Source organism: Streptopelia decaocto (assembly GCF_964273445.1).
Source record: "Streptopelia decaocto genome assembly, chromosome: 6".
NCBI classification, from domain to species: domain Eukaryota; kingdom Metazoa; phylum Chordata; class Aves; order Columbiformes; family Columbidae; genus Streptopelia; species Streptopelia decaocto.
The window spans coordinates 33032646-33048753 of record NC_138660.1 but is presented as its reverse complement, the minus strand read 5'-3'; the positions used below and the strand labels follow the sequence as shown (position 1 = coordinate 33048753).

The following is a 16108-nucleotide window of genomic DNA, read 5'->3' as shown; positions in this document are numbered from 1 at the left end:
CAAACTTTGGAGAGTTCATTGACCCAGTGTTGCTTCCAACACCAGGGCTGTTTTTTAACCCGGGGTGAAGGAAGAGCCCCATTTACTTTATGATTTAGACCACATTTTATATAGCCCATTTTGTCTCTTTGCACAACATGAACACAGCAAGACAAACCGAAATTGTTTCTTGCAATACGAAAAGCGGATTGTAAAGCCACATGAACCGGGACATATTTCAAGGACTGATACAGTATCTGCTATAAGTGGTTTTTTAGGTAGATTTTAAAACACTGTAAGGCACCAGCTAAAGACAGACTTCAATTCCATATCCTCAAGGAAGCCTTAGAGCCCCAGCTTAAGTACACAACAATTCCCATTCCGTTAACTTTCTATGATCTAGATTAAAATTTATTTAGCCATTTATGGCTTTACACACTAAACAACATGGACAAAATATTCTTCCCTGTAAGGCATTCCTCTTTCAGGGTAGGAGTCACGTGAAGTAATTCAAACCTGGTTTTGTCCATCTTCAGAATTCTCTCCATTATTAAAACATCACAGGGTCTTTTATTCACTCTTCTAGATTTTGCACCTTTGCATGCTCCCAAATATCCTCCTGAAAACTTCCCGCTAACATTTTTGGCTACCACACCAGGGGAATTGCTCGGCTTCCAAGGTGAGCTGCCATGAGCCACCAAAGTTGAATCCCTTTTCGCTTTATCCCCTGATACTTCCAATGCTTCAAAATAAATCAACAGCAAGGAATTCAAGATGCTTCCAAAATCTTTGGGTTTGTTGTTTTTAAATATTGATCTGCACAAATCTTCTTTATCATTATGTTCATGGTAACACAAGTTATGTTATGCCAGAGGAAAAAAAATAGCCTGATAGCCAACACTGGTAACCACCTTTCTGTAGGAAAACAGTGGCAGTGCAAAGAGCTACGGTTCACTACAAAAGACAACTTATTTGCATTGCAGTCACCCCTGAAAATGTACATTTTGGCACCAATTTTCAATTCTAGCAACAGTACGTGGCCGCTTGCAAAGCAAACGTGACTCGCTGTTACCTCAAAGAGTCCTCCAAGGCTGGGGCGGGGGAAGGAGATTGGTAACTTTTTCCTGCAATGGAATTAGGAGATAAGATCAAGTGAAAAGGAGCAGAGGCTGCTGACATATCTAGATGCACAGAAGCCAGTAAATACGTAAATATGCAGCCATTTTCACCAAAAACGCAAGAATCCACTGCCATTCTGCTAAAATATATTGCATTAAAGCAAGAGATGAGTCCAGCATGGAACAATACAGAAGAGTTCTTTTGGCCAAGACAGCTTTACTTCTCATTCAAGGAAATACCAAACAAAGGTTTCTATCAAAAAAAAAAATTGCTTAACTTTGAATAGCACAGTATTTATAATAACTTTGGACATCTACCTTTTACCAGTCTAATTTGAAAGTACTGTAACAAAAAACTCTACATAAAGCTGTAAACCACTCGGAAAACACTGCATCAATTACCAGTCACAAACCCTTCCACAAAACAGGAGAGTTTGTTGTCCAGAAGTCAAAAAACAGCAAATTTCACGCAAGATTTCAGAGAGAGGAGAAAATAAAGGCTATATCCACCATGAATCCCTGAAGACAGATACTGCAGAACAAGAACTGAAGTTTCCGTGATTTGATAACAGAAGATAAACTTAGTTGTTAAAAGCTGTTTCAAAAGGCAATACTTGGACACCCATCTGTTGTCCTTGAAGTTTTGAGAGGGAGGCACACCAAGCAGAAACATGTGTATATATGAAAATATGAACTATGTATGAACTATTTATATTTATATGAAATCCATGTATGTGAAATAAATACATACATATAAAAACAACAGAGCCTCTGAATCAGAGACACCAGCTCAAAGGCCAGTGCTGGATATAGCATGGAATGTGCATTTTGCACATTTTGTAAGGAAGAGCAAAAGCAGCTCTTCCCTGCCATGGCAGGGACCAAACTCGGCTTCAGTAACTTATTTCATTCAACAAGCCTGTTTCTTAAAAGAAGAAAAATAAGTACTCCAACTAGGATATCTGCTTGACAGCCCTTGGCTTTTCTTGAGATGAAGTACATGGTGAAGTCAGCAACCTAACAAGCACAGAGAAGTTCAGCAACTACCAGTATCAAAAAATAAGTACACACAAAAGCTAGGAAGATGTAAAAAAATAAAAAAAAACTCAGACCTTCACAAGATGAATAAGCTTCCGACATATGGCACAATACAACAGAAACAATTTACTCAGAGATATAAGCGACTGCAGAGATTTAAGCAACCTGCAACTGTCCAAAAGCAGGACTTGCAGCCAGCAGCGAGGATTCAGATATTACCACTTGCAGGAAACCATCTCTAGATCTCCCCACACCTGTGGTAAATATAACAGACAGCAATTTAACAAGAGATCACCCAGCAAAACTCGCAGCGCTGAAGCTCCTGAAGAAAGGTTGCGACAAAGCGATTGCAAAATGCCAGACTGTTAAAAACCTACGGTCAATCTGTGCTCTCTCCATCCCAGGCACTGCACTGGGAACCAGTTCCTGGCTGCCCAGAAAGCAGCCAGTGAGAATTCCCTGCGGTCCTTCTCATTCGTTAGTCCTGCAGCTGCATGAAAACAGTCCTACCTTTCCCTATGTTTGCTTGAATTTCACACCCACGCCTCTTGGTTGGCTACAGCATGTGCCCAGAGCTCAGTTATCTGTATTCAGAGGCTGTGATAATTTAGATTTTCATTGCCGGTGTTAAGAACGAGCCTCAGAGCTATACACTGAGGCCCTGGAATTTAAATATATGATAACACTGTAAATAAAAGGAAACAAATTCCTAAAGGAAAACCTTTGCACATGCCAGATCAGTTCCCAATAGTAACTGTTCAGCTTTGACAAGAGATAAATATTTACAGTCTAGAACAGAGAACACCTTGTGTTGCAATACTAGGAATGCAAGCCTCATCAGTCCCCAGCACACTTAAGAGGTTATTTTGATTTGATTTTTTCAAACAATCTGAGTACTTAGAAGCAAACACATTAGTCTGCTCGTTTACACCACCAAAACGAAAATCTGAAGGTAGTCGCACAGAGAAATTGTCAAACATATTGAATCCAGAACAGATTTTCACAAAAGGACACCTCATCCCCCGGGGAATGTAGACGGTTTACAGCAAAAGTCTAAATAATTGCCAAGAATGTGATGCTTGTTTTTTATTTCTGTTATTTAAATACAGCCTAACCTGCTCTTTGAAGTTGCTGTAGCAAATGCAGACACTGAGGATTTTTCTTGCTAGGGCAAAAAGGCAGCAAGGAGGATGAGATGTCCATACAGACCTCTTTGGATTGGGGGGGTACCACGCTGGGAATAACCCTCGGCAGAAGGAAGAGAAAGCTCAGGCTCCAGTTTGTTGGGCTATCTCGCAGCTCCCAACCTCCCAGCTTGATCAGCTCCTTCCAGCAAAGGAAAGAATGTGGGGAATGTCATTCATAATGGCACTTGGGAAGACCTAGGAATTGCAAGTATACAATAACTGGATATCCTTCTCATGAGGAGGGCTGATAAGCCCCATGCAAAGAAGATGCTCTAACTTCTAGCATCAGGCAGTCAGGTCTCCAGTTGCGTGGGTTTTCTGCCGTTTTAAATGAGGTAAATACCTAATTAAACATGAACGCAATTTTCCTTATGCTGCCTATGCAGTCCTAACTCCAATTTCAAACAGTCCCTGCACAAGGACAGCCCAGTTTAGCTATTACACTACAGGAGCATAAAATTCCTCACCCAATTGCTACTTGGGAGTTTATGGCACGTACCCTTTGAAGTGTGGCAGTCCAGCCGCCGGTACGCTTACAGAAGAGGTCGATGTCTATCTCAGAGTCTCAGTTTTCTTACTTCCTTCTCCTCTTACAATGGAATTATTACCTTGTGCAAAACCTTCCTGCCTCGACCTCGCTCACGCCACAGTTAGCATTACTACGTGATACCATCTCCGCGATCAGCCAAGCGCGCTGCCTTATGTTCTGCGCACGAGTTCTTCATTTGCTCCCCTGCCTTCAGCATCCCTGCACGGCAGTTTATTTTTAGACCAGCATTTTTATAGCAAAGACCAGAAAACTGCACACTTTCAGCGCCAAACTGAATTCAGCTGAAATTTCTAATACTGTCAATAACTGACCTTAAGGACACTTTAGTTTCACGGTCACAGACAACTGCCCAAAAGTAAGTCATACCGTTCACCTCTCCATCAAAAGAATGGACTGCACTCTGTTTTTTCAGGCACGTGCAAGCATTCTGTACTGAGAACGGTTTGGTCTTCCCCCATAGAGAGAACACCAGGTATCTTCACACCTACAGTGTCACAAACCAGACACAAGGATCAGACTCATCAGGTACCAACACCACCTATTTCTGTTTACAAAGCAAAACCTAGTACAGGAAACGTCAGCAAAAGATACCCACATACAGCCACAGAGGTGAACAAGACTATGTTACCCATGTAAATCCATCACGGATTACTCATAAAACTGCATAGTAAAAGTCTCTTCGATTTTCAACAATTCACAGTGTGCTCATGAACAAGACCCCTAAACAGTCATCTTCTTCAAGGTATACTGTAGACAATAACAGAGTTGTTTGCCCTGAAATCACATCAATAAGTACATCAAAATAAGCCTTTTCATCTACTGATCCAGAAGTATCCAAGTCTTCTGCACTGTGCCAGGTTTGATAATTTACCCTGTAAAAACTCAGAGCACCATTCTCTGTCAAAAGTTCATAGTTTCTGTGGATCTTCAAGCAAGAAATTCTTTTCCTAACGCTAAGATTTCACTCATGATTACGATTAAGCCCATCATCGAACTGCCCCAGTGCAGTGCAAAGCACCAGCTTCCGTACAGGGATGACAAAAAGCCAATAGAAAGACGAGTGAGTACAGACCCCAATGAGGCATTCGATACAGAATAAATATCCTGCTGTTCACTTCTCGTCTTCTCCCTCCTCCCCTGACCATGGCTAAAAATCGTATGAGAGGCCGTCTTCACTCAAATGCCTCCTTCAGCCTCTACCAGGTAAGATTTGAGGGAAATAAATAAGTAAACAGAATTTTCTCCCAAGCAAAGTGTTGCCAATAGATTTGAACAGGAAAATCAATCTTGGATAGAAGTGCACAAAAAAATCCATACAGAAAATAATTTATTTTAGGAGGCTCGTGCACATCAAGGAGGTGAAGAAAGACTGAAATGCAAATGCAGATCGCTGTAGCCAATTTCGGTTGCAGTCCACTGGAAGGATCAGTTACTCAGCAGGATATCTAACACTAGATTCAAACATACCTGACTGCGTGTGGCCTCTTTCATCTTGCCTTCCTTCCCTCTTCATCACAGAATAAAGACAAGACACAAGGTTTTGAGCATATCCACTACCAAACGCACCTGGGCCTTGCTCCATCACACTGCCATCAAATAAGAACAGGAGCAACAGAACTAAACTTGGAGAACTTGAGTTAATTAGTGACAGTAATCTTCCCCTACAGCAGAGGTGAGGTTTACAGAAACCCAGGGGTTGGTTTGTTGACTAACAGCAGAAAACAGCAGCCACAGCCCAGGCTTTCTGCTTCGCACATGGAGCAAGAACGGGCTGTGCTTGGCACCAACCCAGTAAAGATGCTGTCAGCATCGTACGGAGCCGTTTCTTTCACTGTCCCTGAAGACGCTACAGCAGCACAAACTAAACTCAGAAACTGCATCATCTCCTTGGGAAGGCAGCAGGAAAACTGCACTTCGCAGCTTTTCTGCCCTCTTCAGTTTTATTAGAAGTGCCATCACTCACCTCATCCAACAAGACCCCTGCAAGAAACATGATCTTCGGAGATATTCCAGAAAGATACCTGTGCTCCCTTTTTCCCCAAATGGTCTGAAGAAACAAGCCAGGCTTTCCCCACAGGGTGAATGTCCCACTGTGCTGCAAGAGGCCAAACTGTGTCAGAGTCCTGCAACCTCGTTCACACCGTAACTTGGAGAAGTCTCCTCCAGATGCAGCCAAAGCACTGGGTACGGCATTTTTTAAAGTCCATGCTGGATGAAGAAGCAACTCTTCGTGTTTGAAGAAACAAGTTTCATCTATGGAGTGCTTTAAAATACAATCCAGCCTGCAGGAAAGCTCAGTTTTACCTACAGATTCTCCTCCTAGGACCCCTCTTGCCTGACCATCTGCCCCACAGGTCTTCCCTTTCCATTGGTCCTTGGGAATTAAATAATCTTTACATCCTTACTTCTTTGCAGTTTGAGCCACTGCATGCAGAGCCAAGGCCAACAGCCCATCTTCCATCTCGTCCCACCTCCTTCCCAACTCGCCAAAATTCACAAATAGCTGCCCCCCTGCCACTGTGTTTCCAGGGTGGAGACTCTTCCCTTCTCACTGCCCTGAGCTACCAAGCTCTCAAGGTTAAACCTCACAGACTATTCCATTTTTCAGAATCCTCCTCATTTTAAAAGTGTTAATAATGCAGCTTTTCTTCGCTTAACACTTTATTTTGTACGCACTATTTGAGCAGAAAAGCAAATATCACTGCTCTACATTTTATACGAACCTGCAGCAAGCAGGCAGGACATTTGTTTTGCTCACTGCAAAAACCACATGTATTCAGGATTTTAACAGATTCTGGAACAAACACTGACAAAAACTAGATAACTGCAGCTCCCATGGGGAAAAATATAACTTTACTAATACTTCGAACAACATTCCCTTTCTGAATACTTCTTGGCAACAGCATACAACAGAATTAATTCATTGTTTCAGGATGACATGTTGGATCCTTTTCTTGGAGCGACGCACACAAGACGGAAAGTTTTGTCAACACAACACCAGAACTTGAACGTTTCTCTACTGAACAAATGCAACATAAGCTGTTTTAGCATATTAGGAAAACGCAATAGAGTGGAAGCATGCTAACTGACTAGAGATAACGCTGTGAAAGCTACAGGTTTTTATGGAAATAAAATGCAAACTCAAATGGGAAGGCAACTTGGAAAACACAAGGGAAAAGGGGGACAGTGTAACGTGTTCACGTACCTTTAATCCTGAAGAATAAATCTGACTAACTGCTTATTCGACGTGAAATGCAGACATTAGTGCAGGTGTGATGCTGCATCTTCCTACCAGCGTCCTCCCGTGCAACCGCAGAGGGGACAAAGCAGCACATCATGCAAGTGTGACACCCACCCCACAAAACCATGCACACCAGTACTAGTGACAGGTCAGTTATGAATAACTGTTATGCCTCAAATTTCAGTGAACACAAATTGTACCAGCAAACTAATGCTGTCGTGCGCGTTTGACAAATGGAATTTTATTTTACATAGAACAAGTCACAGTATACTAATGTTCACCGAATTTAACAGTAATTAAGTCTTACTGACAGACACCTCATTAAAGCACCAGTTCTTCAGAAAAATTAATAAAATTAATTATTTCCTACGTGGGAAATATCAAAATTTTTCAGTATTCATAAAAGATAAATAGAGTTAAGTTCAATTGGATGTCAGTGTTCACTAGAATGAGTGACATGCTTAAAGAGATCATTTAAAACAAGACATTGTTACACTGCTAGTGCCCAATCTGAGATGCTAATCTCCTATACATTATTTTATCCTATGATTGCAACAAACCAAAACCCTTATAATACAACTCTTCATCCTCCAGCTCCTCCCAACACCTCGCTGGTCCTTTCTGGTCCTCAACCAAACCAAATGGCTGTCTCAGAGTAAAAAAAAATATAAAAATAACTAAACATAATCTTGACCAAAGCAGAAAGAGGTTTCTTACTAGACTAAGATCCAATTTTTAAATGGTAGCGTTTTGGTTTTTAGGCAGTTCTTGTGTGAGGAACAAAGGCTGCACCATTTGATGGGGGCAGATGGCTGAGTGTGCCCGTGACCACAAGTCAGCACACACTCCTCTGCACTAGTACACGGCAGTTTGAAGCAGATTTTAATCAAACTTTTCTGAGGTAACGGCCAATAGGAAAACATGAAGGAAAAAAAAAAATGAAGTTGATCAAGATGTGCCCAGTAATGAATGCCATGAAAAAAAAAGGCCTGAATTTTTATAGAGGAAGGCCAAGCTGCAATTCCTCGCAAAGAAAAAACCACAGAAGCTTTCCAAGAGATTTTATAGTTTTTTTTCCTAATTGTTCCCTTTTTTCGACATCATTATGCAACCTCTGTGTGTTTTCCTGCTTCTCTACTCCCCTTCTTTTACCCATTCCCCCTCCCCTCCCAACTTCTTCTACATTTTGTGAGGCAGCTCCTGTAAGACAGCCAGAAACACAGCACATATTTGTCTCTTCTCCTCCTCTCGCTTTAAACTGCCCAAGTCTTTCCGGTGAAGCAGCGTTGCCCAAAATCTGCTTGCTATTCAAGCAGCCCTGGCAATGACAAGCATCACTTCATGAATCATCTGTTATATATTGCCTTATCAACATGGTCCACTGCAGGATAAAGTAAACCTGGCCCACTCCAGGTTTTTTTTGCATAACGCAATCAAAATGCAAGTGGTATTAATTACTAGAACGGCCTGTGAAGTTCCCTCATCCAAGGACTCAAATATAGAGACAACATATGAGACAATCTAAATCAAATCAAAATGCTAAGACACGTTTCCTCCCTCACCACACACAACTTTAAATTTTCAGGAGACCATTTACCCCTTTTACTGGGTAACAATATTGCCACATTTCTAAATACTGAAGCAGACGGCTTTAGTGTTTCTGCTGTTTTCTAGGCTTAAACAATTTGAGGTAAAACCACATATTTTCATGGGGTTTTTTTTCCTCCCCTCCCCAGACCTCTGAGATCAGCAAATAAGCTGAAGAGAACCAGGTTCCTTTCATTGCTTGGACCTGGGGAAACTGGAAGCAAAGGTAAATGAAAAACAAAAGCTATCCATGAGGTAAGTAGGCTCAAAACTGGAAAGGAATTTGGAATTCAGTGACAAGACACATCCCGGTCAGCTGCGCCGTCCAGTACAAGTTTGTACAAAAGCACAAACTCAAAGGATTCCAGAAGGAGTCTGATAAAATTTAAACCAAATGGCTGGCCTTGTAGACTAGATAGCAGGATTGAAAAGGATTACAGAAAAGCAATGGGATAACTGGAAACAAGCTGAAGTTAAGCTGGAAGAGCAATGAAGATGATGATGACACCATCAAAGAAGGAATCCAGAAGAGTTAAGAATGGTAAATTTTTAATGAATGTCATTACCAGTGTCCAAATAACATGTCCAATTAATATTTCTTTGAGGTTTGTGACAGGCTTTGCCTTTTAGAAAAGGCTAGCAAATAAACTATTCTAGTAATATTAGTATGTGCACTCAACCATAGATGAAAGACAAGGAAATATATGGTCCCCAAGGGTTTGAGGCTTTATATTATACATATATATATATATACATACACACACACAATGCCAAGGAGTGTTTATTTCCAGTAAATACAAATACATCTAACATCAAGGAGGACAGTACAATCACTTCTTTAACTGGAAGGGGACATCAAAGAAATGTTTTAACCCCAAGATGACGGTGGCACAGTTGGGCCATACGCATTCTGATTTCCAAACCCTGAAGAGAACGTCACATTAACGCACACTTACGCCACTTAACCCCGACAGCCACATGCTACCCTGGAGAAAATACGAGGACAACCAGTTACTGTGACCTTACAAAGGCACAGCATGGCACACAAGCATTAGAGGAAAGCTTCAAGCAATCAAAAGTGCCAAAAATGAAGACCGTAGTCTTTCTGTGGAGCATGCCAAATATTTAGCTGATCGAGAACATAGAACACCCCACATTAAATGGCCAGTCTGCCCTCCTTAAGGTAAGGCTGCACAACAAGTTTTAAGAGACACTCAATATACCAACTCCTTTTAGCACAAGTTATTTGATAAGCACATTTGTGAGCAATCCATTGTAAAAGCTCTTGCCTATTCTCAGCTCTGGAAGATGAAAGGAATTTGGCCTAGAATATCTGTCCCTATTATGTACCATATATTTGGTGGCAAGTTTTTGTCTCAACTCTTCGTTTTAAATGTGTTTGGGCACATTCATGTATAGAAAGTCCACAGGTTCCTCAGATTTGAAACATACAAATGATCCCAGAGGGCAAGTTTAAGGCATTGCACCAAGTTTCTGCATCCCGGATACGCCTTACGATGGCTTTAAAAACTCTATTCTCCTGAAAGCACAAAGCCATTTCAAAGAGAGACTAAGAGGGCAATTTCATCTAAAACCATGGACGTTGCTTGATTTTAACCTTTATTTTTAACAAGTCCTACTCCTCACCCTTGCAGGTCAACATGTGATTAGGGTTGGAGACTGAGATCAACTCCACCTTTCCAGCTCCTGGGCATCCACCTCTGCCCATGGTAGAATGAGATGAGAAGAACGCGTACTCACCGTGGGAGCAGAAAATCACACTTGCTCAAGCTGCTGCTTTTGAGGGATGTGCAAGCTATCTGCTCATGGTGAAAGCAGAAAAACCAGATGGGTTGGACAGAGCTTCCTTCCAAAACCATCCAGAACCTAACACAGGTCCATGGGACCTGCAAACCTTTCCCAATCCAGACACTCCAAGGGTTCGGGAAGCAGCCTGGAGTTCAGGGCACTGAAGATCTGGGCAAAATGCATTTATTTCTTCAAAACAACCCATGCAATCTAAATATTTCTTATCAGCTCCTGTTACTAGATAACACCTTCAGACATTCAACAACCTGCAGGTGTATATAAACACACCTAGTTAAAAAAAATAATAATAAAAAACAAACTCATTTTAAGTGTGTTGTTGTTTTTCCCTTTTCTACATTAATAGGATGCTGCCTGTGAAACACCATCACAACAAAGCAGAAAGCTGCATCTTGACCAATATAGAGATTAACACATGCAAGAAACTAATTGTTCGGTTTTATTCTGTTTGCTAGTAAGCCACCACCAAAAGGCAAGCAATAAATGAAACTAATTTCTGCTAAGGAGTTCACCCATGTCGCACATCAGGACCTTGGTGTCTCCTCACCCTGGGGTGCTGGACGCTCCCTGGGCTTCTCCAGAACTACGCTCTTCTCCAGAATCGCTCTCTCTTGGTGCCAACCACAAGTTCGGTAGCTCAGACCTGCCAGTTTTCTTCTGCTTTAGGACAGCCTGTTGGAGATGGCACTGCCTGAACACAGACTGCTCAACAACCATCTCCTCCCGAAGGAATAAAAGCTTTCGTGCCATACTTCTGCTGCTCCTTCATGCCTCCTTCCCATTCAGTAATGACAAATTCCTCTGGTATTCTGAGGTAATTTTCAAAATGCATTTCATGCATTTTCTAATCTGTTCAACTTTCTAAAGCCAGCTCCTGAAGCGAAACCAAGGAAATCATAAGATAGCAAAGTTAAGTTTTAAAGATTTCAGGATTTCTGGATTCTTTTTATCCCTTAAGTTCAGACAACCAAGGGCACAGCTTAATATCAGCAAGGGAAAATCTGTCAGATGCACATGCTAAAACATGCCTTCCAAAAACGAAGAAAAGTATATAATCCTGGAAAGCCACGTCTTACACATTTCGCTTTATACAGAAGATCTGCAGTCGCTAAAACTTACTCTAACTGGGTGGCATTTTACATTTCCAAATGTAATTGAGTGAACATGTTGCCATGGTTACAGTAGGATTCTGCAATAACTTTGTTGCCTTGTAATTGCTGTATATTTGTATACCAGCAGCTGAGCTTTCTTAATTCAATGCCCTCTTAACTCTTTCAGAGAGGCTGCAGAGCGATAACAGCAGCTTTTAGGCTGAAAACTCCATAGAGCAGCGGTGGAAACATCAGAAACGATTAAAACTTAGTGCCGCGACAGACTGCATTAAAAAAAAAAAGAAACCTTGCCAAGAACCAGATTATTATATAAACTTCAGAGCTCCTTAGCTTTTAAAAATGTTGCCATTGAAAAAAAAAAAAAAAAGAGTCCAATTCAGATAATTAACTCCAGGTAGCTTTTGGCAACAACCGAAAGCACTTTGACAGCAGCAAATACAGCGCAAGCCCCATTTATTGACAGTACATAATACCAGTAAATCAAAATGCATTGGCAAGGGGATTATTCACTCAACGGTGAAATTTGCTGTAGCACAGAGGGCCAAAATAATACTTGCTCCATCTTTTCAGGCTCAAATTAGCATTATGAAGACAACAGAATACAGCTGTTGGGGAAAAAAAAAAAAGGCATGAAAGCTGCCTGGATATTCCTTTAGAGAAGAAATAGAAAACACGGGAGAGCATCTATAGCCCGCTCCAGCACCCTGAGCTGCACGCCCCATCCCAGATTTACAGCGATTTTTCACATCCTGAATCCACCCACACCTTTCCAACACAGATCCCACTTCTTAGGAACATTTTTAGAGCTGCAACCCAGCCTGGAATATCAAGCAAGCCTGTAACATGAAATCTGCTCTCATGGCCAGATAACAAGCGTTTGCAGTGACAAGCCTAATTTATGCAAATCTTCCAGAGCAGGCTATTGACAAGCAAACAACCATCAAAAATAAAAACCTTGCAAGATCATGAAACGCCTGCACCAAAACATTACGCAAATGTTTTGAATAAAGGGCAGGTTTACCTCCCTTCAAATGGTTCGCAGCACGGAGCTATAATGTCAAATGATTGTTATGTAAATACATTTGCTTGCTTAAGATGTCACGCTACGTTCCCCACGCCACAAACACTCAAAAGATAACATGTCAGGAGCCGAGGGATTGCACAGCATCCTTCCTGATAAATTCCTGCAGCAAAACCCACACACAACTGCTCGGCAACACCTCCCCTGGCGCTGCTCCGAACGCGGTATAAGCTAATTTATCGCTGCACAAACCCACACTTCCCACCTCGGAGCGACACACGCACTTTATCCAGCACCAGCTCCCCAGATCGCACATTTTGGGGGCGCAGCTGCCCGGCGGGCACAGCCGGGGCTCGGACCTGTCAGTGTCCCCGCAGCGTCACCCCAGGACTTCCGAACAGCGCGGGGATGCTCGGGAGAATCCCCCCTGTTTTCTCCTACTTGCAAAAAAAATAAAGCCTTTTTTAAGTTTTTTTTTTTCTACGGGATTGGTGCCCCGGGGGTCGCGGCGACCTCCTCGGCCCAGCCCGGCAGCCGCTGCCCCGCCAGGCAGCCCCGGGAGGTTCGCTCCGGCGGGGCCGCGGGCGGAGTCGGCCCCGACACAAACTTTCCCCAAGTCCCGCGTTATTCCCGGGGCGGGGAGTGGCGGGGGGAGGAAAGAACCGACCCCGAGCCGCGGCCCGCTCGGCGCCGCAGGGCCCCGCCGCGGGCGTCGCCCCCGCCGCAGGGCCGCCCCGCCCGCCCCGGCCAGCGCCCGCGCCCTGCCGCCGCGCCCGGGGCCGGGCCCACGCCCTCGCCGCAGCCCGCGCCCTCGGCCGGCCGCCGCCCGCGGCACTCACCGCCGCCCGCATCGCTCCCCGCCGAGCCCCGCGCAGCACCGAGGCGGCGGCGCTGCTCGCCGGGGGGGGAGGAGCCGCGGCCGACCGGGAGAGGAGGGGCGGGGCGAGGGAGGGGGCGGGGCGTGCGGCAGCGCCGACCCCACCCTCCTCATTCACAAAAACGCGAGCGCGGAACGGGCGGGAGCGCTTGCCATTCACGCCCCGCCCACCCCGCCGCTACGCCCATACCGAGTGATGGCGCGCGGCGGCCCCGCCCCGCTGAGCGCGTCGCCCTATCAGCGTGAGGCAGGAGCCGCCGAGCGGCTCAAATCCACCCGCCACTGCGGCACAAGCGAAGCGGATTGGCTCCGGGAGCTGCCCATCACCTCCCCCCTCCGGAACCCTCCGCGCTTCACGGTCTGAGTGCAGCGGAAAACAGCCCGGCGCCGCCGATGCCTTAAAGAGCGCGGCGGCCGGGAGAGGCCCCGCCGCGACTAAAAGCTGGCGGGCGGAAAAGCGCGTGGCCTTAAAGGGGCCGCGCCGCGGCCAGCCGTGCGCAGCGGCGACAGCAGCGCAGCGCTGCCCGGCGGGTGAAGGCGGTGGGGGGAGGGGGGTGCCGCGTACTGACCTGGGTGGCGGCGGACGCGGCGGAGGAAGCTGCGCGTCGATGGCCCCGGCGCGGACACCGCGGCGCGCGCGCCACCAACGGACTCAGCCCGTGACGGGATCCGCCATCTTGGAATTTTTAGATGGCGAGTCACGTGGTGCGACCATTTTTCCCCCCGGCCAATCAGGAAGCGCGGGTTATTTATAGCCGCAGCTCCCTTCTTTTTTCTCTCCCACCCCTCCAGCCACGTGGCTCCGCCCACTCAGGCCACGCCCCCGGCCCCGCCCCACGGCGCGCGGCCCATCGCCCAGGCGACGGCGCGAGGGGTCCGGGCCGCGTCCGCCATGTCTGCGCTGTGCCCGCCCGCCCGCGGTGGGAGCCGGGGCGGGGTTCGGGGTGTCCCCGCAGCCCTGGGGGCACGGGCGGGCTCATCCCGCACCGACAGCTGCAAAGGAGCCAGGGCTGGGATGGAGCGTTTGCTCAGCACCGTTCCTTCCCAGCTGGTGACTGTGTCCTCACCCCAGCGCCGCAAACACCGTGTGTCTGAGGGGCTCCTGGGTCTAGAAAGTCGTGCGAGGGCGACAAGATCCTCTTCGCCTTCCGACCCCCGGGTGCCAATAGTTTCCTCCACAGCTCCATCTGTAACTACTCAGAGTTGGAAACGTGATGGAAGGAAAAAGTCAAATACAGATCAATTTTCTATGAGATCTAGCAGAGATGACCCTGGTGCTGCATTCCTTTAAAGTCAATTCTTTCACTTGTCACAAATTTGTGCATTCTTTTGTCTTCTTAGGTAGTTCGACCCAAACTATAGTTTTTTTCATTTTTAATAACGGAGCTGAATTGACTAGAAATAGCATAGAAAATGCAAGCTGTAGTAGATACAGTATTTTAATAGAATATAAAACGTCAGTTTTCTGCATCCAAGATCCCACTCCTGAAGTGTTTATTTCTTTTATCCATCAAGTATTGCCTGTAAAAAGTGGCTGCTGAATGCACTGATTTTAATAGCACAGAGATGAATCAAGATACAAAAAATGAAAACGGGAGAGCGTAGTTCAGAATATTTCCAAATCTTTGCTTGAATTACCAAGAAGAAAAAAAAAAAAAAGAAAAGAATTGTTCAGCATACTCACCTCTACCTGTGTTTTCCTAGCAACCATTCAACATTTAATTGATTTTTCTATTTTCTAAAGAATAACCCTGTTGAATTGTCAAGTCTCCTCTAGCTGCAGTCTCTCCAATGGCCAAGCCCAGGGCTGGTATGATACTCATTTCACTTGCATTTTGTTGGTTTACCTTTGAGTAGTGCAGCACCTGAAACTAAGTCAATGCTGCAAACGTTGCGTATCATGGGAAGCAAAATATCTCAGCATCTGTATTAGCTGGTGCAAGATAGAGCGGTGGGGGGATACCTGTGAGGCATCTGATATGCATTAGGAACTGAAAACCATCTCAGGCTTCACTGAAGAGATGCCCAATGCCCAAGAAGAGTCTAAGGCTCAAGTGCCACAACACTAAATACGATATTACTCCCTTTCTTTCAATGGTTATTAACCTTTTTTTGAAGGGAAGCTACCACGGTAGTCCTAAAAAGAAAACCCCTTTCCTGTTCAGTTCCATTCTGTCTGAGGTGCAGGTCTCTACACAGCATCCAAACTTCTCCCATCCACATAGTTCTTGGACTTTGCGTCTGTGGAATCTTTGGCTTGCACAGAGTTGATGGTACCATCCTGGGCTCGGGGTCCTGCACTGCACTCATGGCCCATTAAAAACAGGGAGACTTCCCACTTGGCTTTCAAGGAGTTTCTTGACATCCTCGACTAAGACAGTATGAAACATAACATTTCTATTCATAGGCAGCCATCCCAGCACTCTTCTGTGGCTTTGATTAATTGGCTCTTGCTAAATAGTTTTTAAACTTCCAGATTTTCCTTTAAAAAAAAAAAAAAATGAACTCCTGTAGTTCAGCCATCTGGATTTACATAAATTCTGAGACCTGATGGGAATTGTTAACAACTTT

General features: G+C 44.8%; 1 protein-coding gene across 2 annotated transcripts in view; it reads right to left on the bottom strand.

Moving 5' to 3' along the window:
- Nucleotides 1-14265, bottom strand: part of HDAC4 (histone deacetylase 4) — a 233809-nt gene extending 219544 nt beyond the window's left edge. The window contains exon 1 of one of the 2 annotated variants that reach the window (XM_082056512.1): nucleotides 14107-14265. The gene's annotated coding sequence lies outside the window, so the exon portion shown is untranslated. Of the gene's footprint in view, nucleotides 1-13499; nucleotides 13555-14106 lie in introns of those variants that run through there. The other variant, XM_082056513.1, reaches the window with a different exon arrangement.
- Between the last annotated feature and the right edge of the window lie 1843 nt (nucleotides 14266-16108).